Below are 23,072 nucleotides of genomic sequence, written 5' to 3' on the forward strand. Positions count from 1 at the left end.
GGGTGGGGTTGTTGGAGGGTAGGGGTGGGGTGAAAATGGTGTGTATAAGCCAACACTCAATCACAACTCCACTAATGCCCAACTCACAAATCCATAAACCAAGGCCAGAACTTTCATAGCCCAAATATCTCTTCCGGTGGAACAAATCTCAAACTCCAAATAAGGAACCAGATAATTCTCCTCACGGGGCTTTAACTGCCGCAATACTTATGCAATCACCCTACCATTCTGTGCTAACACCGCGTCAAGACCCACGCGTGATTCATCACAATACACTAAATAAGCCCCTCAACTTGTGGGCAACACCAACACAGAGGCTGCTATAAATGAAAAACCTCTCCACAAGGTGACGGAAGTAGTATGCCCTCGAAACACGGGAAAAATTATCCTACACCATATCCGCAACATCACTACCGCTCGCCGGCGCGCAAGTGATATTGAGTACTCCACCTCGCATACGAGTGAATAAGAAGGAATTGAAGGTATAGGCTTCAAACGGAATAAAGTAGCACGATAAGGAACCAAGAAAGGGAAGTTTTCTAAAGTCCTATAGCCTCTCGAAAATAAGTATAAATATCTATGTACCGATCCGCAAGACTCTACTAGGTCTGCTAGTGACTCGTGAGACCTATATGAACCTAGTGCCACAATAGGAGACTTCGTGGTGAGCTGCCTAATTCTTTGATCCTCAACATATGGAGTCCCCTTCCCTTGATAAATTATTTGTGTCCTTTTGTTTATTCTAGATAGATATTGTTATTTGATATACATAATTCACTCTTATTCGATGTTCGTGATGTTGTGATATCGGATTTTGGGAATTTTTGGACACGTTGTGGTCGGGTATAGCCCCTGTCTCAGATATTTGTATCTTTATATTGGTTTTGAGAATATTTTCGCATTTATGCTTTATCATAACTATGTTAATGACTTAATAATTTGACGTCTATTATTGCTATTGGGTGTTAGATTGCCTAGCAAGCAGGTTAAGCGCCATCATAATCTTTGATGGGATTTTTAGTCGTGATAAGTTGGTATCAAAGTTTGGTGAGAACTCGTATTTTAGAAGCAACAACAGGTGATAAAGAGGCAGCACCACTGGTTGTAGCCAAGAGAGGGAGAGGTTGGGGTAGGGTCAAGGCTCCCACGAGGGGCTGCACTATAGCGCCGAGAGGTAGATCACCTACGGTAGCCCGTGCGCACACTAGTGCATTATCAGAGGACCCACTTGCTTATCAGGTGGAGGATCAGATTATTGATGACCATGTCGAGGCCCCAATTCCGGCTCTGCATCCAAAGGGTTTTGTTACTACACCAATGTTTCAGGATATTATGGCTAAGATAGTCAGATTTATCAATGGTTTGACTCAAGCTGGAGTGGTTCTAGTGGCCCCATCTACATCTCAGGTTGGAGGGGGAGCTCAGGCCGTTCTCACTCGTACTCTGGAGCAGGCTATAGTGATGTTTCAGATGCGGGGTGTATTGGCAGCTGGTGTCTGGCAGCCTATAGTGGTAACTAGACCCCTGGTTGAGCCTGCTATGTCTACTGAGGAGCAAAAGAGGCTTGAGAGATTTCAGAGGTTACATCTTCTACACTTTGATGATGACGCTTCTGAGGATGCACAGATTGTCTAGACTAATGTCATCAAATGCTTCATAATTTGGGCTTGGTAGAGTCCAATGGTGTGGACTTCAGTACATTCAAGTTGAGAGGGGCTGCTAGGAGATAGTGGCAGGCGTATGAGTTGGGTAGGCCAGAAAGTTCATCTCCTCTGACTTGGACTCAGTTTTTGCATTTGTTTCAAGAGATGTACATCCCACATACCATGAGGGATGAGTTGAGGGGTTAGTTTGAGTGCCTTCAGCAAGATCGCATGAATGTGATTGAGTATGATGCGAGATTCACAGAGTTATCTCTTCATGCTTCTTTCTTGATCCCCACTAAGGCATAGAAGGTGAGTCTATTCATTGAAGGTTTCACCTATGGTATTAGGATTTCCATGGCCTGAGAGTTAGATATTAGGACTACTTTTTATCAGGCCATGGAGTTAGATCGAAGGAGTGAGAATATATGTAGTTAGAGGAGAGAGAATAGGATGAGGAATATAAGGCCTTGTCGTTCTGGTAGTTTCAGTGGTACCTCATCTAGAGGTAGAGGTCAGTTTGGTAGAGGCCATCATGGTAGGCCATCTTATTCTATGTAGAGAGGTCAGTTTGGTAGAGGCCATCATAGTAGGCCATCTTATTCTATGTAGCATGTTGCTGGGGATGCAGTGTCTCGATCGTCCTTTGACATTCTAGTTCCATCATTGTTCTGTGATCTCCCAGTGAGTTCATATTGTGCTCCGTCTATTTAGGGTTCTTCTAGCGACTATTCAGAGCATCGGGGATAGATTCATGTTTAGCAGCCTCCGTCAGCTAGGGGTTATATTGAGTGTGGAGTTTGGCTATGTAAGGAGGCATTTGTTACATCTCACGTTTTCTTACGCTAAAATTTCATTTTCAGTTAACCGATGTAGACTCGGGGATGAGATCATCCTGACGTTAACGTACTTGCGCTATTTATAACAAGCAATAAATAAGTGTCATGAAATATAAAGGGTACACGAATTAAAAAAATGAGTTTCGTTGAAAATGGCCAATTTGAAATAAAATACAGGTCGAGCAATAATACCCGATAATTATGAACTAGTACCATGCAAGGCACCATATGACCACGGTAGTATAATATATAAAGTATATATGAAGTATTTTTAAAAAAAATTTAAAGTAATTTGTGATAATTTTTAAATTATGCGGGTAACTGATTAATCACCGGGTAACAGAACATTACCCAGTTAACTAATAAGTGGATAAAAATTAACAAAAACTTACTCCAAAAATATTGCACAAATGCCACAAGGCTAAGATGACTCATGAGCCATCTATGCCATGTGGCTATTTATGGCCAAATCAAAATCTAACTAACCTAAGACTTAAGTCTTATCTTCATTCTTAGGTTCAAACATATGAGAAATCAGAAACATTTCCTTCATTAAAGATAAAACATCCATTGCATTCTGTCCTTGGTTTTTAAAACCAAAAACGTCAGAGAGCAGAAATATTCCGTTCAAATTTCAAGCATTCAACAATTCAATCCTTAGCCCACATTTCGTTCAAAAACGTTAGAAGCAGAATAAATTCATCTGAAATTTCAAGTTCGTCCAAGTGTGAATTTCGTCCATATTTCGCAGAAGCAGATTTGTTCAAATAATTCCAGGAATAGGTATGTTAAGGCCCTCCCTTCTTTCTTTTGGCATGGTCCATATGATACTGAAGAAACGAGCAAACACACAGTTTCCATAAATTACTCTATTCATAGTAATAGTAGGGGTATCTATATTCTTGATTCCCCATGAAAATTATTATTATTTTATGTTCATGGATCTCAGAATAATACAATTGGAAAAATTTATCCGGAAGAAATATTGAGATTATTACGTATTTTTCATACATTTCATACATGTGCATTGACCCATGACCAGATGGCATTATATACGCGTATATATGTATATTGCATTTATATGAGATACGGGAAAAGGTTACAGCATTATATATGCACCACTACCTGATCAACTGGTATATGATGATGATATTGCCCATAATGGTCTTATGACCTTCCGAATGATTTTATTGACGTACTTTTCATGCATTGCATTCATATACATTGACCCATGACCAAATGACGTTATATATGCATATATATGTAAATATATGTATATGGGATATGGGAAATGGTTACGGCGTTATATACGCACCACCACCTGATCAGCTGGTATATGTTGACGATGTTGCCCACAGTGGCCGAGACGATATAATGGGATGCCCTCAGTGGCTTGATGATATTATGTACACCCATACCTATGCATGACACGACATTTATACGCACGTGCATGACATTATAAACGTTTCAGAATTATAGAGTTATTCAGATTTAAAGACGTGTTTCTATATTCCATGTTTTATCCATGTCTGTTACGTACTAATTTTCATGCCTTACATACTCAGTACATTTTTTCGTACTGACGCCCTATTTCACGGGGCCTGCGTTTCATGCCTGCAGGTGCAGGTAGGCAAGTTGACGGTCCCCCTCCTTAGGATCCCTGATCAGCGAGAGTTGGCGTGCTCTACTTGATCCAGAGCTGCTTTTGATTTTGGTACGATACGTTTGTGTATATATATATATATATATATATGTTTGTGTATATATGTATATGGTTATGACGTGGCTCAGTCCCGTCTTTGTACAATTATGTTCTATTAGAGGTCTGTAGGCAGTATGTCTAGTTGGATAGTATGTGGCCTTGCACGGCTTTCAGTTTTGAGATGTATAGTTTTCTATAGCAGCCTTGTCAGCTCGCCTTACGTATGTTATACGTATATGTATGTATGCCTTTTGGGCAGATTTCCTTCATGTACATTATTCTCGTAATTCAGTAGATGTTATTCAGGTTTATATCTTAAATGCATGCTTAGGGGTATTTGACAGGTAGGGCTTGGGCACCCGTCGCGGCCCATCGGTTTGGGTCGTGGCAGCATTATCCCAGACTTGATAGAGGCGTAGTTCCGCAAACTTCTTAGACAGTGGTTTCCACATTGGTTGTTTCATCCCTTGCCCATTCAGCTAGAGGGGGAGGGCTTGTAGCTAGAGGTCATCCTAGAGGAGGGGGTCAGGTTGGTGGTGATCAGACTGATGGTTGTCAGTCTTGATGCTATGCTTTTTCGGGTAGACCCGAGGCTGTGGCCTCAGATATGGTGATTGTAAGCACGTGATTTTTGCCCTATATGAGAATTACTCCCAAAAAAATTCAAAAATAAAATGATTTTTCTTTGGTGTGCAATTTTGTGATATTTTGAATAATTATTTGTATTTGTATGTGCGTGTTTATTTGCTAAATTAATAAAAAAAATACAAAAATATGTCGTATTTTGCATGTAGGATTTAATTCTACAATTGTTAGTAATTAAATTTGTTTTACAAAAAATTAAAAATTACAAAAAAAGGCATCGTTTGCATTTTTAGCATTTAATGTCCAAATATACAATTTTATGCTTAATTATTACTTAATTGTGCGTTAATTGTTATTTGGAGTTAATTTGCGCTTTTATAACTTAATTTAGTTCTTAATAATAGTTTAAGTATTTTTATAATTTAGTTTTAGAGAAATAAAAGAAGAAAAGAGAGCGAAAATATAAAGAAAGTCGGAATTGGGCCTCTTCTTCGATTTCAAGCCACAGGCCCAAAAAAATGGCCCAATCTTCCCTACGACCCAGTCCATAACCCAAAAGACCCAAACCCCTTTGTCTTACATTTTACAAAACAAAACAAAACAAAAAGGAGACAAAAACCCTAAAAATTCTCAAAACAATCCGCCCCCCCCCCCCCCTTCCCTATCTTCTTCTTCTCCAAGTTTCTCCAAAGCTCATCCATGGCTTCCCCCTCAAGCTCCCATGGCTGCCTCGTCCTCATCTTCTCCATCGCACCATGAACGAGCAGTCCCATGGCTGCTTCTTCTTCTTTTAAACACCAACAACTCCACCATCGCACCATGAACGACCCCAAGCTTTCTTCGTCGCACCATGAACGACCCCAAGCTCAAGCTCGTTCATGGCTGCTTCCTCGCAGTCCCTTTCATCCTCTTCGTCGAACAACCAGCCTCGTCTTCCACCCGAGGCAACCCCAGTCACGCCGGAAAAACCCTCGACCAACGAAGGAGGAACCCCATCGTTGCGTCTTCCCTTCCTCCTCCCAGCTGCCGCGACGCTGCTTCTTCCTCCTTCCGAGCACGTCGAGCTGCTGCCATGGTCGACCAGCTGCTCCTGTTCTGCCGCGTCAACTCCCGCGACGAGCTGCGACGAGCAGCCATGAGCGTTCAGCTGCGACGAGCTGCGACGGGCAGCCATAAGCGTTCAGCTGCGACGAGCAGCCATGAGCGTTCAACTGCGACGAGCTGCGACGGGCAGCCATGAGCGTTCAGCTGCGACAAGCTGCGACGAGCAGCCATAAGCGTTCAGCTGCGACGAGACTGCTCCAAACGGATGATGATTGCTCCAGCTTCGGCGTGGACATGGATACCATTGCACCACCTCAATATCGAGCAGCTGTCCGTCGACCTCCCCGTCGACTTGGTCGCCGCTGCTTCTCCTTTTCCTCCAGTGATGCTGCGTCGAACCCCCATTGTTACTGTTGCGACGTTGCTTCAGTCAAGTTCTTAAAGTCGTTTGTTCGTCGTTAAGTTCGTTGTTGAGTCCGGGCAGATTTATTCCCATTATTGAGGGTTATCGAAACAGTCCATACAATCGAATTCGTCGCTGTTCATCTCCGGTTAGTAGATTTTTGAGTTTTATTTTGTCCGTATTTTGTTTTGATATTTTCGAATCTAAAATCGGCAAATGTTTGTTTTGTTCATGTTTATGTTTAGATATTTGATTTTTGGTCTTGTTCATGTTCATGTATTTTTGTTGAATTAATTTTCAGATTTCAAATGGAAGTTAATTAGTTATTTTTCATGTTTATTTCATGTTTGTATTGTTGTTTAAGTGAACATTTGTTATTGTTTAAGTGAGTATTTGTTAGTTTGATGTTTGTTAGATTCAAATTGAAATTTAATTAACTATTTCTTCAATTTGTTTCATGTGTTTATGTATTGTTAGAAATTGTTAATATTGTTAAGTTTAAGCTTAAGTTCATAATTGTTTATTCGTCGATCTTGTTATTTGTCTAAAAGAATTTAGTTGTGTTTAGAGAAATATGTTGGTTTAATCGTTTAAATCCATCATGTTTGTTGTTTAAAATAGATTTAATTCATGTTCATACTTTGTTTGATTGTTCTTGAATCCGAAATTTGTATAGCTTGATTTTCTTGTTTACCATTTGTGATTATTTCTTGAATTTGTCTCATAAAGTTTAATATAGGAATTGTTGTTGTAATGTTGTTAGAGTAGTTGATTTTAAGTTCAATATTATTGAATTTAGAAATCTAAATATACTTGTTTGTTGTTGTTGTTGAATCCGAAAATAAGATTGTTTGTTGCTAAAATATTGTTCAATCAAATTTTAGTTGTTCTTTGTTGTTCAATTTGTGTTCATGTGATTTGTTGTTGAAATGTTGTTGAAATCATGTTCATGTGCTTTGTTGTTGAAATGTTGAAGAAATCATGTTCATGAAATTTGTTGTTTGAACATTGTTAGAAATTAATCATATTGTCTATATTTTGGTTATGTTTGATTAAATGATGTGTTATAGCTGATGGGTAGTTTGGTAATTTGTAGTACGTTCAGGGGTAGTTTGGTAATTTCAGTAAGGTCGTGAGGGATAGTTTAGGAATTGTACATTTTGTAATTATTTATTTGAAGCATGGGGGACAAAATGAAATGGGGTGGGTTGTGATATGGTTATTTAATATAAAGGGGGGACAAGACAAAATTTAGTGGGGGGAATCTTGCATTATTTTATGTTAGGCATGGGGAACAAAATATAATGGGGTGGGGTTGATATATTTATTTAGTGTAATGGGGATGAGTGGGTTTGGTAGAGAAAATGGGTTGATTTTAATTAATGGAAAGATTTATGGGATGAGTTATAAGAAGTCTTGAAATCAGAAACACAAAGGGGGGGGGGGGAGACAGAAAAAAACGGGAGAGAGAAACAAATCTGAAAATAAGAGAGAAAAGGGCTGAACATTTAAGAGATGGAAAATTCCGAAAAATATTTAAGCTTTCAAATAAAAAAAACTAAAAAAATATTCTGCTTTCTTTTGTTGTTTGAAATCAGAATTGATTGTTGTTTCATAAAAGCTGAAGCTTTTGTTTTTTTGGATTACTACTCCACCGGTCTGTTACTGGGTTGTTACTGTTGTTGGGCTATTGTTGCTGTGTTGTACTGATTTTACTGCTGCTGCTGATTCTCATCTTCATTTTCTTTTGCTTCCAATATCAGGTACACAACTGACACACTGGTTATTGTAATCCGAAATATGAAGCATGAATACGAAAAAATGAAGAGTTGAAATTTTGAATTATATTTAATTATATTCTGAATTTTATTTGTATGTATAAATTATGTAGTTTGCAAAAAATCAGAATCATGTAGATATTTAATACATATAGTGGAACATTCGACGATAGCTTAACAAATGAACTATCTACATCTATTGCCTAAAAATAAATAAATGGTGTAGTAATTCCGTTGAATAAAAAATCAAACGAATAGGCCATCTAGTAGGAAGTTGGTAGAAATTTATTTAGTTAAATAATATTGGTTAATTTCAGCATATAAATGGTCTAGGATTAAAATTAGAATTGCTATGTTTTTTTTTAATTTGACAAACTGAGAACATGCCTAGTATAATGTAACTAGGTAATAACATGTAAATAAATTAAGATATTTCTCCTTTATTTTGTAGAGACAAATTTCAATAAAAAATGTAGGCATTTTAGGACTGTCCTTTTAAAAATAAAATGAGATGAGTCTCGCCCAATAAAATGCACTATTGCGGGGCCCTCAATAAATATTTAATTGAGTATTTAGAATTCGGGATGGACTGTTTAGTGAATTCCACAGTCTTACCCATAAATAATAATATGCTAATCGCTTTAGGCACGATTTAATAATAATACATTCTTAAACATGGGTGCGCATTTATGCGACCCAAATCCAAATCCTAAAACATTGAATAAAAATACGTTCCGGATCGCGGGTGCCTTTTATGTGACGCAATCCAAAGACATGTTTTTAAACGATGTTCACATTCTTGTAAAAATAATAATAACAATTATGAAAGCGGTAAAAAGATAAAATTTGCACATAAGTTCATATTTGTATAAAATCAGATAATCAAGCCGAATATAACAGTTGAGCGACCGTGCTAGAACCACGGAACTCGGGAATGCCTAACACCTTCTCCCGGGTTAACAGAATTCCTTATCCGGATTTCTGGTACGCAGACTGTAATATGGAGTCATTTTTTTCCTCGATTCGGGATTAAAATTGGTGACTTGGGACACCCTAAATCTCCCAAGTGGCGACTCTGAAATAAATAAATAAATCTCATTTTGATTGTCCTTTAATTGGAAAAAACTCCTTGTACCCTCGCGGGGGGGGGGGGGGGGAAAGGAGGTGTGACAGCTCATTACATGTATGGATTCAGTCTGTCATAGATATGCTTCTATGTCGTTTAATCTAGGTCTATCTATTCATATGTGTCATCGTATTTTGCTCATTATTTAGACATGCCTTGTGATTCTCTTGATATTCCTGTTCATGTGTCTACACTTGTTAGTGATTCTATTATGGTGGATCGTATATATCGGTCATGTGTAGTTATTAATGGGTGTTATGAGACTAGGGTTTATCTTTTATTGCTTAATATAGTATATTTTAATATGATTTTGGGTGTGGATTGGCTATCTCTGTACCATACTATTCTTGATTGTCACGCCAAGACTATCATGTTGGCTATTCCGTGGTTACCAATGTCGGAATAGAGGGGTTCTCTTAGTCACACTCCTAGTAGAGTGATTTCATTTCTGAAGGTTCAATGGATGGTTGAGAACAGGTGTTTGGTGTATCTAGATTTGCTAGAGATGTTAGTGTTGATACTCCTACTATTGATTCGGTCCTAGTAGTGAGGGAGTTTCTATATGTGTTTATTGCAACCTACCGGGCATGCCACCCGATATAGATATTGACTTTGGTATTGATTTGATGCTGGGCACTCGTCCTATATCTATTCCACCATATCACATAACTCCAAATAAGTTGAAAGAGTTGAAGGAGCAGTTGTAGGAGTTGTTTGATAAGGGATTCGTTAGGCTGAGTACTTCTCCTTGGAGTGCGCCCGTGTTGTTCATGAAGAAGAAGGACGGTTCTATGAGGACGTGCATCATTTACAAGCAAGTGAACAAGGTCACTATCAAGAACAAATATACATTGCCTCGCATTGATGATTTGTTTGATCAGCTTCAGGGTTCCAGGGTGTTCTCGAAGATTAATTTGAGATCGGATTATCACCTGTTGAAGATTAGGGCTTCAAACATCCCAAGACGCCTTTTAGGATTCATTATGGGCATTATGAGTTTTTGGTGATATCCTTTGGTGTGACCAATGCCCCAATAAATTTCATATATTTGAGAACAGTGTGTTCGAGCCATATTTGGATTCTTTTTTATTATGGTCATTAATGATATCTTGGTATATTCCCATAGTACTGAGAAGCCCGAGCAACATTTGAGGATTGTGCTTCAGATTCTGAGAGAGAAGAAGTTGTATGCTAAATTCTCCAAGTGTGAGTTTTAGTTGGACTCGATGGCATTCTTTGTCCATGTGGTGTCTACTGATGGGATAAAGGTTGATCGAAAGAAGATTTAGGCAGTTTAGAGTTGGCTTAAACCTTCTACCACTATAGAGATCAGGAGTTTCTTGGGGTTGGCTGGCTACTATCATCGCTTTGTGGAAGGATTTTCATCTATTGCAGCTCTATTAACCAAGTTGACCCAGAAAGGCCTCCATTCATATGGTCTGACAATTGCGAGGAGAGCTTTTAGAAGCTCAAGACTACTTTGACTACAACTCTAGTTTTGGTATTGTCCTCAGGATCAGGGATGTATAATGTCTATTGTGATGCTTTGCGTGTTGGCCTTAGGTGTGTGTTGATGCAATGGTGACTATTATGAACGCGCACAAGATTTACCCAATTCATGATTTGGACATGGTGACTATTATGAACGCTCGTGCTTAACCTTGTTTAGATCCTCCTTAAGGTCTCGTATCTGCTCATCTCTTTTGTACAACTCATCTTTCATTTTTCCTACATTTTCTTCTAAAGTTAGTTGTGTGTGATTAGCTTTCTTTTTACCAATTCCTAATTTCAATTTTAGATTTTCAGATCTAAGCTCTAGGATAGTGGTGTCAAGTTCATGAACCTAGTTCTTTAACTTAGCATTTTTACTTTCACTTTCACTAGCCCTAAGTTTCAGATTTTTGCACTTAGCTTTCAAAATCACACACTCCTTAGACAGCTATTCTTTTTCATTGTTTAGATCCTCAGATTCATCAATGAAATCCAGGAGTAACTCAGATAGCCTTTCTTTAGACAAAAATTTAATCTTGTCTTTGAGATGATTTATACTTACCTAAGATTCCTCATCGGATTCTCTAATTGCCATAAGTGCTTGTTCATCTCCATCTTCATCCTCTTTGTCCTCATCTGAGCTTTCTCCCTAGGAAGCAACCATAGCCTTTGTTGATACTTTGTTCTTCTTGGGTTGAACTTGTTCCTTCGTTAAGCTCTTTCCTTCTTCCATTCAATTTCCCATTGAGGGCAGTTTTTGATGTGGTGATCAATCTTCCCACACTTGTAACACCCCTCACTAGTTTGTTTTTCAAGAACCCTTGGTTTGCTGTAGCTTCCACTTCTTGAAAGACCATTTTCCTGTCATTAGGTACTTCTTGAAGTCCTTTGTGATCATGGTTATTTCATCCTCCTCTAGATCAACACCTTCAGTGATTCTGAATGCTAGGCTCCTTTCCTTCTTGGGTGCATCCATCTTCATGGTTTGCCTTCTAAGTTCATAGGCAGTGAGATTTCCAATTAGCTCATCCAACTTAAGAGTGGAAATGTTCTTTGATTCCTGAATAGCAGTGATTTTGCTTTCCCAAATAACAAGCAAAACCCTTGTCAGAATTTTCTCAACCTTGTCTTCTTCAAGAATAACCCTTCCAAGAGACTTAAGTTCATTTGTCAGTATGGTGAACCTTATATACATCTCTTGGAGTGTTTTCCCTTCCTTCATGGTGAAATTCTCATATTGAGAATACAGCAGTGTTCCTCTGGACCTCTTCATTTGAGGTGTTCCTTCATGAGCCACTTGCAAAGTGTCCCAGATTTTTTTAGCAGTGGTACAACTTTGAATTCTACTGTACTCATCTGGACCAAGTCCACGCACAAGCCATTTCTTGGCTTTAGCATTCTTTTCTCATTTTCTCAAATCCTCAACATTGCAGACAACTCTTATTTTTGGCACTTTTACTCCTTCAGCAGTATTCTTTATGGTTGCCAGGGGACCATCAGTAACAATGTCCCATAGTTCATAGTCTTCTCCGATAATGTGATCTTTTATTCTGTTTTTCCACCAAGAGTAGTACTGGCCATTAAATAGTGGAGGCCTAGCGGTGGATTGCCCTTCTCAATTTCCAGGTGGTGCACTCATCTTGATCTTTTCCTAAGGTGTTAGCCTCTTCAAGGATAACATGCTCTGATACCAATTGATGTTTTATACTTCAATACCACATAAGAGGGGGGGAGGTGATTTGTGTGGTGACTAATTTTTCGCTTAAACTGATTATGGAAGATAGTTCTTCTATGTGTTCTTACTACTACTGTTGCGGAATAATAAATGTAGAAAGTAAAGAACACAAGTATTTTTACGTGGAAAGTACCCGGCTCAAAAGGTGAAAAACCCATGACCTACTACTCAGTAGGATTTTTCCAACACTTCACTAAATCACTGAGCCAAAATAGAATTTACAAAACTCTTTGTAAACCTAAGGATTAACTCTAATCTCGTTGTAGCACACAACCTCAATTGTTGCGACAACTTCAAGTTAACTCTATCTTGAATACTCAAAATACCTATTACAATTGATTCTAAATAAGTTGAAAGGTACAATGTAAAATCATCTACTACAATTGAACTAGAAATAAAGAAAGACAGATAAAACTTTTTATGGAGTTGGTTCTTCAATCTGGTTCATGTAGCTTCAGGTTTGCACACTTGAATCACACACGAACTGCTTGCAAAAAGCCTTGATATTTTGCTCTCAATTCATGTTTAACTTCTGCGTTTTTGTGCAACACTTGTAATGTGAGAACATCCTGCAATTTATAGAGTTAGTAGATTGAGAAATAACTAGAGTTCTGATGCAACTCTTCCTTGGTGGAAGAGTTCTAGTTGATTTCAACTTCTAACTCCTTCCCTATCTTGGATAGTGTTCTCTTTGATTAAGGAGTCCTTCTCCTTATCAATTATGCAACCTTTTCGATCAGGAGATATTAAATATACCAAGTTAAGCTTATCTCCTTCACGTGCATCCCACATGCTCGAATCTGCCCGTTTTTATGAACTTGAGGGATGGACCACTGGGATGGACCTGGTTCATGTCTGAGTTCCTTTGTCAATCTTCAAAACTTAACCTTTACTTGGGCCAACAACACTCTAGTTTCTATCATTTCTGATCGAGGGACATAGTTCACGACTAATTTTTGGAAGAAATTTCAGCAAGTTTTGGGTACTCAAGTGAATCTTAGTACAACCTTCTACCCACAAACTGTGGGCAGGCAGAGCGGACTATTCAGACGTTTGAGGATATGTTGTGCGCGTGTGTTCTTGATTTTAAGGATAGCTAGGATGACCATTTGCCACTCATAAAATTTGCCTACAACAATAGTTATCATGCTAGTATTCAGATGGCTCAATTCGAGGCGTTATATGGTAGGAGATGTAGATCTCCTATTGGGTGGTTCGAGACTAGGGAAGTTGAATTGATAGGACCAGACCTCGTGCATCAAGCAATGGAGAAGGTAAAGGTCATTAAGTAGCGATTAAAAACTACTCAGAGTCGTCAAAAGTCCTATTCGGATGTTCGTCGCAGAGATTTGGAGTTCAAAGAAGATGAGTGAGTATTCTTGAAGGTTTCCCCCATGAAGGGTATAATGTGGTTTGGAAAGAACGGGAAATTGAGCCCGAGGTATGTCGTACCATACAGAATCATTCAGAGGATTGGCCAGGTGGAGTACAAGCTTCCACCTAAGATGTCATTAGTGCACCTGGTATTCCATGTGTCTATGTTGAAGAAGGCAGTTGGAGATCCGTTGCTTATTGTGCCATTTAAGACCGTTGAGGTTAATCAAGAACTGAATTATGAAGAAACTCCAGTTGCCATTCTTGATAAGCAAGTCCGAAAGCTAAGAAATAAAGAGATTGCCTCCGTGAAAGTGTTACGACAAAACCAATTGGTCGAAGAGGCCACATGGGAAGCTGAGAAGGAGATGAAGAAGAAGTTTCCTCATTTGTTTGAATAGCTATGTAATTAAGTATTTGTGTTCTATGAAGATGTTGAGAGCTTACCTGTCACGCCCCAAACCTGGGGAGGTATGGCTAGCACCCGGTACCGTAGTGGACCGAGCGAACCACTTTGTAACTCATTCGTTCCTTTTGTAACTATCATGGGCCAACATGGCCACAACTTATAATGTACAATTTTAAGTGGGCAATTGTTATATTAATGAACCATTAATCATAAAAGAAGGATACATATGAGTCGTCAAGGCCTCTGATATGCTGTACAAAATAAACCTCTGTCTACAAAGCCTCTAAGATTATTTGACATCAAATTGGGAAGGGTAGCGGCCTACCCATAAGTATGTAATAAAACTTCAACGTGATGACTCGTAGACTCTGATGCACTCCGAATGAGGTAGAGCCTTACCGATACTTCGCTGAATGCCAAGATCGTCCACTATGAGGGTTCGTCAAACTGATTATCTATACCTGCAGGCATGAATTCAGCGTCCCCAACAAAAGAATGTCAGTAGAAATAATTACCGAGTATGTAAGGCAGAACTGAAAGCAGAAATTACTAGGATGTCCACTTACTTTTCCTCTAATTTAATATATCTTTTTGACAAATTAATAATTTTTATAAATGTTTGGGCAACATAGCATGTAGTGTACAAAAAGTATACCATAAAGTAGAAGGCCTACAAAAAGGTATGGTTTTCTTCACAGTTAGTTAAAAAAATTCTTTTCTCTCCGTCTTGTACCATTTATTTTACTGATTTTTGCATTTTAATTTGATAAAATTTTTTGATTGCACAGAACTACTCGCTTAAGGGGTAAAAGCATTCAGAAAATAGACCACTTAAGTTAGTTAACACCTGATCAAGTCCCAGAAAAGAAGACACTTGTAGAAGAGAAGAAACATATGCTTAATTTTAGAAAACACTTGTAGGATATACTGTTTCTACATACCACATGCATGTTTGGGCTTGGTGTATGCATGTTTGGGCTTGGTGTATGAATCTTCAGAAGTGATCCAAAGTTTTAACGTACGTATCGCACAAAGAATCCACTCAGACCAATAGAGAATATGAATTAATATAAGACAGAGAAGAAACATGGGATAAATGACTCAACCTGTAAGTCTGGATAGCTCTGTAAATCGTGAAATATTTATAATATTATGCATATGCGTATAAATGTCATGTAATGCATAGGTATGTATGTACAAAATATCATCAAGCCTCTGAGGGCATCCCATCATATTATCTCAGCCACTGTGGGCAGAATCATCAACGTATACCAGCTGATCAGGTGGTGGTGCGTATATAATGCCGTAACCTTTTCACATATCCTACATACATACTGTGAGCACGTGATTTTTGCCCTATGTGAAATACTCCTACAAATTAAGGAAATAAATTTTTCCCAACTATTTTCAATTTTATAGGATTTTTGTAGAAATTTGTGTCAATTGTTTGCATTTCTGTGCATGTTTTACCTTTATTTAAATAAACAAAATACCAAAAATACCTTGCATTTCAATGAGATTTTGTTTTCATATTTTTAGGATTAATTAGTAAATTAGTCGTTTTATTAAAAAATAAAAATCACAAAAAATGGTTCACTTTTTATATTTTTTGCTTTTAATTTTAGATTAGTAGTCTAACCTTTTAATCTAGGAGCAACTAATTTTTATAAATAGCTTAATTTAAATTAATTTAGGAATTTAATTTAGTTTTTAATTAATTAGAAAAAAACGAGAAGAAAAGAGAAAAAGAAAACAAAGAAAAAACAAAACAAAAGGGGTTTTCTCGATTTAGGCCACCCAAGAGACCCAACTGGTGGCCCAAAACTCCTTTAGACCAAAAAGTCGCCCCAGCCCAATCCTTTTCCCCAGCCCAGTTCCCCTGCCATGCCCAAACAACGTCGTTTAATTGCTCTCCATCTTGGTCGTTGATCCTATGTGATCTAACGGTCCGGAACTAACCCCCTCACCCCCTTAAAACTATCCCAATCGACCCCCCCAAACCGTGAAGACCCCTCCCCATTCTCTCATCTCTCTCAAACTTTAACCAGCTGCCCCTAAACCACCCCAACTCCCTGACCAGCGGCCACCACCATAACTCCTCCAAATCTACCCAAATTCACACCCCGTAATCCCCTCCTCCCCCTCATCTCATATCTCATTTTAGTATCTTTTAAAACATCCTAGAACTCCCTAAGTTTTAGATCTATAATGTCCAGAAATGTCAAGCTTCTTTTTCTTCAAATTTTCCGTTGATTTTAGCATGTTTTGAGTTAAAACTAACATTAGCTAATGGTTTTTGTAATATGGGGGTCTGGAAGGGCGATACAGGAATAAAAATTGAGGGAATATTATCTATAACCGATTGAGAACATTCTAGAAATAGGATAAGGGATCAAGATACAATGAAATTAGAATTTAGGTCAGATTTTGGGTAAAATAGGCCAATATGAAAGGTAAAAAGGGTTAAATAATATATAGGAAATATCTGGATAAGACAACTGTCCTAACAGTTGTCCATTTCTGTTAGAAAGGATTCTTTTTCCTTGAAATTTTGGAGGAGCACATGCGTTCTTCTCATCTCTTATTTAGGAAGAACTTCCTCTTCATTTTTGGAGCACGGGAAATAGACTCTAAAAAACTCTCAAAAAATAAAATCCAGCTGAATTCTCGACTGACTCTTTCTGGGAAAACATTTTTCTTCTTTTCGATTTTCTGATTTCTCTCTTTGAGTCATGGTTTGATAATGAAGCTGTATTGATGATTACTGCTGCTCCCTGCTGCTGAGTCCATCACTCTTTGCTGATTTCTAAACACATTTTTTTTGTTGCTTGCTGTATCAGGTACTACCTTGAAACCTTGAGCTGCAAGTTAAATGTGAAGATATGAATATTTTTGGGATTAATACAACCATGTCATTTTTAGTAAATAACTCTTATGTTTTATTAACTCATGTAATTCTTTCCTTGGTTAGCTAATATCATGTGTTGTCTTTTACTAGTAGATGAAGATTTGTGTTTGGGACTTAAGATTCATGTAATTATGGCATCTTTCTTCCTCTTCATTTTCTCTGCAATCCAGTTTAATGTTTGAGGCGTGTACAACCATTTCATTCAGCCTTGTTTGAATTGCAATATGAAATGAAATTATTGAGTGTGTACCTGTAACATTTCTTTAATTTTATTTTTGGTTTTGTTAAATTTTAAGTGAAAGTTTGTTGTTGACTTAGGTTCCCTTGTTCTGTTAAAATTTTGGAATTGTTATTTTGGATTCAAATCCAACTTAGATAAGTTTAAATTTGCCCGAAAATTCTGTCTCTGTTTAATATTTGAAGTCATGAGAGCATTAAATCACTTTGCTAAATGGAGTTTAGCTTTTCTTTTGAAGACCTGTTTTAGCCCATTGCATTTATGTTCAGCTAGCATATGATATTCAATTAAGTGTTTTTGAGTTGGTTTAACAAAAGTTAAGTTTAAATCCTTAAAGATCGGAACTGGATCAAATGTTATGGGTCTCAACTTAGGCCCAAGGACCCCTCACATGTTTGGATTAGAGTCCAGATTTGTCGCCTAACCCCTATCTGCAAAAAACATGCGATGTTAATCAGTTATTCCTCAGATTTTTATAGACTAGGATCATGATTTGGGGATTTGGATTTCCTTATGTCACCATGTGATAAATTTGTTAATTTGATTCCATGCTCAATGTTGTATTTTCGGAATTGATGTTAATTTGTGCATAAAGAGCGAATTGAGCCAGGCTTCATAAATGGCCCAAATAGGGTTGTGCATATAAGTCTGGATACTTTCAAGATTTGGGCCCTAGAATTTGACCCAAAATAATTCATATGGACTTAAGGTGGCTAGTTTTTGTGTCCCAATTGTTCAACAAGTTGGTTAAAAGGACCAACGACATTTCCAGGCTTCTTGTTGTAATCAGTAGTAAAACCAAACTCGAACATATAGCGTCAGGTCCAAGAATGCTTAGCGATAACAATTTGTCTTTCCATCATAATTAAGCAAACCCAACGAGCCTTAAGTTTGGTCCTTGATTTCAGACAGAGACCTTATACCAGTATTAAGGAATAAAATAATGATACTCATAGCTTGCTTTAGGCGCGTTCAATATACCATCGTGGTTGTGTACACGTTCGCGTGACATAATTACGGTCTTAAAAACAAAATCGGGATATGCGTTCGTGCAACTTTGACTAAACATTCTTAATAATAATAAAACGTTATTAATTGTGGACACGTTCGCGTGACATGATTTGACGCGCCAAACAAATGGGTACACGTACGCGTGACCTGTTTCAAGATAATTTCTTAACTAAAAGAGGTAAATGCACATAGGTTCTAAAATAAGTAATTAAATAATTTGATTAAGCCAAGTATGATCAAAGCGACCGTGCTAAAACCATGAAACCCGGTAATGCCTAACACCTTCTCCCGAGTTAACAGAATTCCTTACTCGGATTTCTGTGTTCGCAGACTGTAAATAGAGTCAACTTCCTCGATTCGGGATTTTAAACCAGTGACTTGGGATACCAATACTTATTCCAAGTGGCGACTCTGATTTAAATATTAATAATTCCGTTTCGATTATCACTTAAATTGGAAAAAACTCCCTTATACCCCTTACGGGTATAGGAAAAAAAAGGTGTGACACACACACACACACACACACACATATATATAAATATATACGCGTATATAACGTCGTCTGAGTCATATTTCAGCCACTGTAGGCAACATCATCATTGTATACCAGCTGATCAGGTGGTGGTGCGTATATAACACCATAATCTTTCCCATATCACATATACACATATATACGCATATATAACGCCATCTAGTCATGGGTCAACCTGCATGTATAAATGCATGGAATGCGTTAATAAAATCTCTCGGTACGTCATAAAACTATTATGTCTCTGATTAATATCATGAAATAAATTTTACCAACTTACGTATTTTTGAAACCCATGAACATATGATAGAATAATAAACATAAATAATTTTTCACTTTGGCAATCCTCCCGGACATTCATGATCTTTCCAAAAAAGATCCATCTTTCAAAGTGTTTAAGAATGTTCTAATTTACTACCTTTATGGAAGAAAAATATTATATAAGCTATAAAAATTGCAGTGCTCAATGCAGCTAAATCTATTTCCTTCTTTGTCCTCCTTAGATTTAATAAAGGACTTATCACTATATATTAAATACTTTTTCCTCAGTCTTTCAGAATTGCTTTGTTAAAAGTATAAAGTCATAAATTTTCAGATATTGAACATACTCGGACAACTTGCCGCTTCCATTCCCATAACATCAATTGCCAATTTAAATTGAATATCCTGCTAGTAAGGCGCAACATGTATACTGGTGCTGATATATGGGATTACCGAATCCAACCAGCATAACTTTCAAGGATTGGTAAAGTTCTAAAATGGACTTCAAGTAGGTTTACTAATTTTTTTTAAAGGATTGATAAAGTAGTAATTAGATTTTCAATAGGTTTTCTATTATAAAATTTTATTTTTGAGTATTATGCATTGGCCAAGTAGAAGCTCAACTTCAACTTTTGAATGGAAAACAAGAATATACGCATCTCTAGCATTTGTACGAATAGAATAATTTATGGAAGTTGTTCATTTGCTCGTTTTGTTAGTGTCGTATAGATCATGCCAAAAAGAAAGAAGGGATAACCTTAACATACCTGAGTCGATTTCCTTGACAATCCCTCTAACACACGTTAATTGTGACAAAATCCGAGACGTCAAGGTCGGAATAGGGAAAAATCTGTATGTTATTCTTGAGAAAGATTGGACCGTATACAAAAGATATTTATTGACCTTTAATATGTCGTTAGACCATGCCTCGAATTAGTAGGTAAAATGATTCATCAACAATCTATACTTGGATAGAGGTCAGAAATCAATCCGGCATATTCTTGAATGTGAAAGATAGATCCTAAAGTTCTACGAAGTCTCAACCCAAAAGCAGCAAACAAAAGACTCTCATCTAGCTAAATAACTTGGTTAAATTTAATACGACCAACACTTCTGTTTAGAATAACTGATCTATGTAGTTGATTGGTTCATAAGCTAGTGAATCAGAATAAGCCAATGAATATAAACAGGAACAAGGGTGCCAAAGTTTTTCCATGAGATGAGAGTTTGCAAATATTTCAGAATACACTGACCTAGGACAAGAAGCATGGCCCACATTTCTTAAAGCTTGCCATCTATTTAATGACTTAAAAGAGTCATCTTAGGTTATAAGGGGGGCTGCCACGTTTTGGGAGGGGGAATTTTTAGTCTTATTTGATAATTTATTAGTTAAGTAGGTAATATCCCGTTACCTCGTAATTAATCAATTACCCGTAAAATTTAAGAATTATCTCAATTTACTTAAAATACTATTCACTTTTAATATACTTTATACATCTTACTATAATATACTTTACTATCGTGGTCATGTGGTACCATATAAAATTAATACATACATTATTACTTTCTTAAAATATCCATGTAAAAAATAATGCACATAACTTATAATTTTCCTAATCTCATAAAAAAAATACAAATTTTCGTACGCTTAATTCTTAAAAATGGTAAAAAGGTAACCTTCTTTTCATGTGAGAAAATAATTTCTATCTTTACAATAAAGAAAATCTCATAAACTTTCTTATTTTATATGTATAATTTAAAACATATTCGAAAGTAGTAATATTAATATCTATATAAAATCATATTTTTCAAATCATTTTTTTTCTTTATAAAAATATTCCACTCAAAATACCATATCAAATATATACATAACAGTATCAAGGTTGTTAAACTTACGGGGTGTAACATCCTTCCCCCCTTTAGAACATTCGTCCTCGAATGTTAACTCTTAGAAATTTTCAAATATGTAACTAATTTAAGACCCAAACTTTATTTGAAGTCTCGACTATTCACAACATTTCGTACTTGAGTATCTCATATTTTATTCACTATTAACTTACTTTTCAATCTCGCATCGTATCTCTCTTTCTTTCATAACCTCCCTTTCATATTACGCCTTAAAGCTCTACTGTGATACCTGCACCTCTGGTGCATACAAAATCTGGTGAAATCTTCATACTGACTTTTTACGACTCAGCTCTATGGCACGATTTGGAAATAAAAGAAGGGTAACATTTCCTAAATGCCCTATAGCCTCTCAGTTATAAAGGTGGCGCACAACTCACCCATAAGTGAGACTCTACTGGGCATGTCTTTGTAGACTCCCTAGGATACGACCCGCTCTGATACCACTTTGTCACGCCCCAAACCTGGGGAGGCGTGGCTGACACCCGGTGCCGTAGTGGCCTGAGCGAACTACTCTGTAACTCATTCGTTCCTTTTGCAACTATCATGGGCCAACATGGCCATATCGTAATGTACAATTTTAAGTGGAAAATTGTTATATTAATGAACCATCAATCATAAAACATGGATACATATGGTCCGTCAAGGCCTTTGACATACTGTACAAAATAAACCTATGTCTACAAAGCCTCTAAGATTATTTGACATCAAATTGGGCAGAGTACCGGCCTACCCATAAGTATGTAATAAAACTTCAACATGATCACTCGTAGACTCGGATGCACTCCAAATGAGGTGGAGTCTTACCGATCCTTCGCTGAATACCAATATCGTCCACTATAAGGATTCGTCAAACTGATTGTCTATATCTGCAGGCATGAATGTAGCGTCCCCAACAAAAGGACGTCAGTACGAATAATGTACCGAGTATGTAAGGCGGAACTGAAAGCAGAAATTACTAGGATGTCCACTTACTTTTCCTCCAATTTAATATATCTTTTTGACAAAGTAATAATAAATATTTGGGCAACATAGCTTGTAGTGTACAAAAAGTATACCATAATGTAGAAGACCTACAAAAAGGTATGGTTTTCTTCACAGTTAGTTAAAAAAATTCTTTTCTCTCCGTCTTGTACCATTTATTTTACTGATTTTTGCATTTTAATTTGATAAAAAAATGTGATTGCACATAACTACTCGCTTAAAGGAGGTAAAAGCATACAGAAAGTAGACCACTTAAGTTAGTTAACACCTAATCAAGTCCCAAAAAGAAGACACTTGTAGAAGAGAAGGAACATATGCTTAATTTTAGAAAACACTTGTAGGATATACTGCTTCTACATACCACAAGCATGTTTGGGCTTCGTGTATGAATCTTTAGAAGTGATCCAAAGTCTTAACGTACGTATCACACAAAGAATCCACTCAGACCAATAGAGAATATGAATTAATATAAGACAAAGAAGAAACATGGATAAATGACTCAATCTGTAAGTCTGGATAGCTTTGTAAATCGTGAAATATTTATAATGTTATGCATATGCGTGTAAATGTCATGTAATGCATAGGTCTGTACGTACATAATATCATCAAGCCTCTGAGGGCATCCCATCATATTATCTCAGTCACTGAGGGCAGAATCATCAATGTCTACCAGCTGATCAGGTGGTGGTACGTATATAACGCCGTAACCTTTTCCCATATCCCATATACATAAATATACATATATACGCGTATATAACGTCGTCTATATCATTTCAGCCAATGTGGGCAACATCATCATCGTATACCAGCTGATCAGGTAGTGATGCGTATATAACGCAGTAACCTTTTCCATATATATATATATATATATATATATATATATATATATATATATATATATATATATATATATATATATGTATGTATGTATATATATATATATATATGTATATAACGCCATCTAGCGCGTATATAACGCCATCTAGTTATGGGTCAACGTGCATCTATAAATGCATGGAATGCATATGAAATGCGTTAATAAAATCTCCCGATACGTCATAAAACTATTATGTCTCTGATTAATATCATGAAATAAATTTTACCAAC

This window comes from Nicotiana tabacum, chromosome 8 (assembly GCF_000715075.1).
Source record: "Nicotiana tabacum cultivar K326 chromosome 8, ASM71507v2, whole genome shotgun sequence".
Classification (NCBI taxonomy): Eukaryota; Viridiplantae; Streptophyta; class Magnoliopsida; order Solanales; family Solanaceae; genus Nicotiana; species Nicotiana tabacum.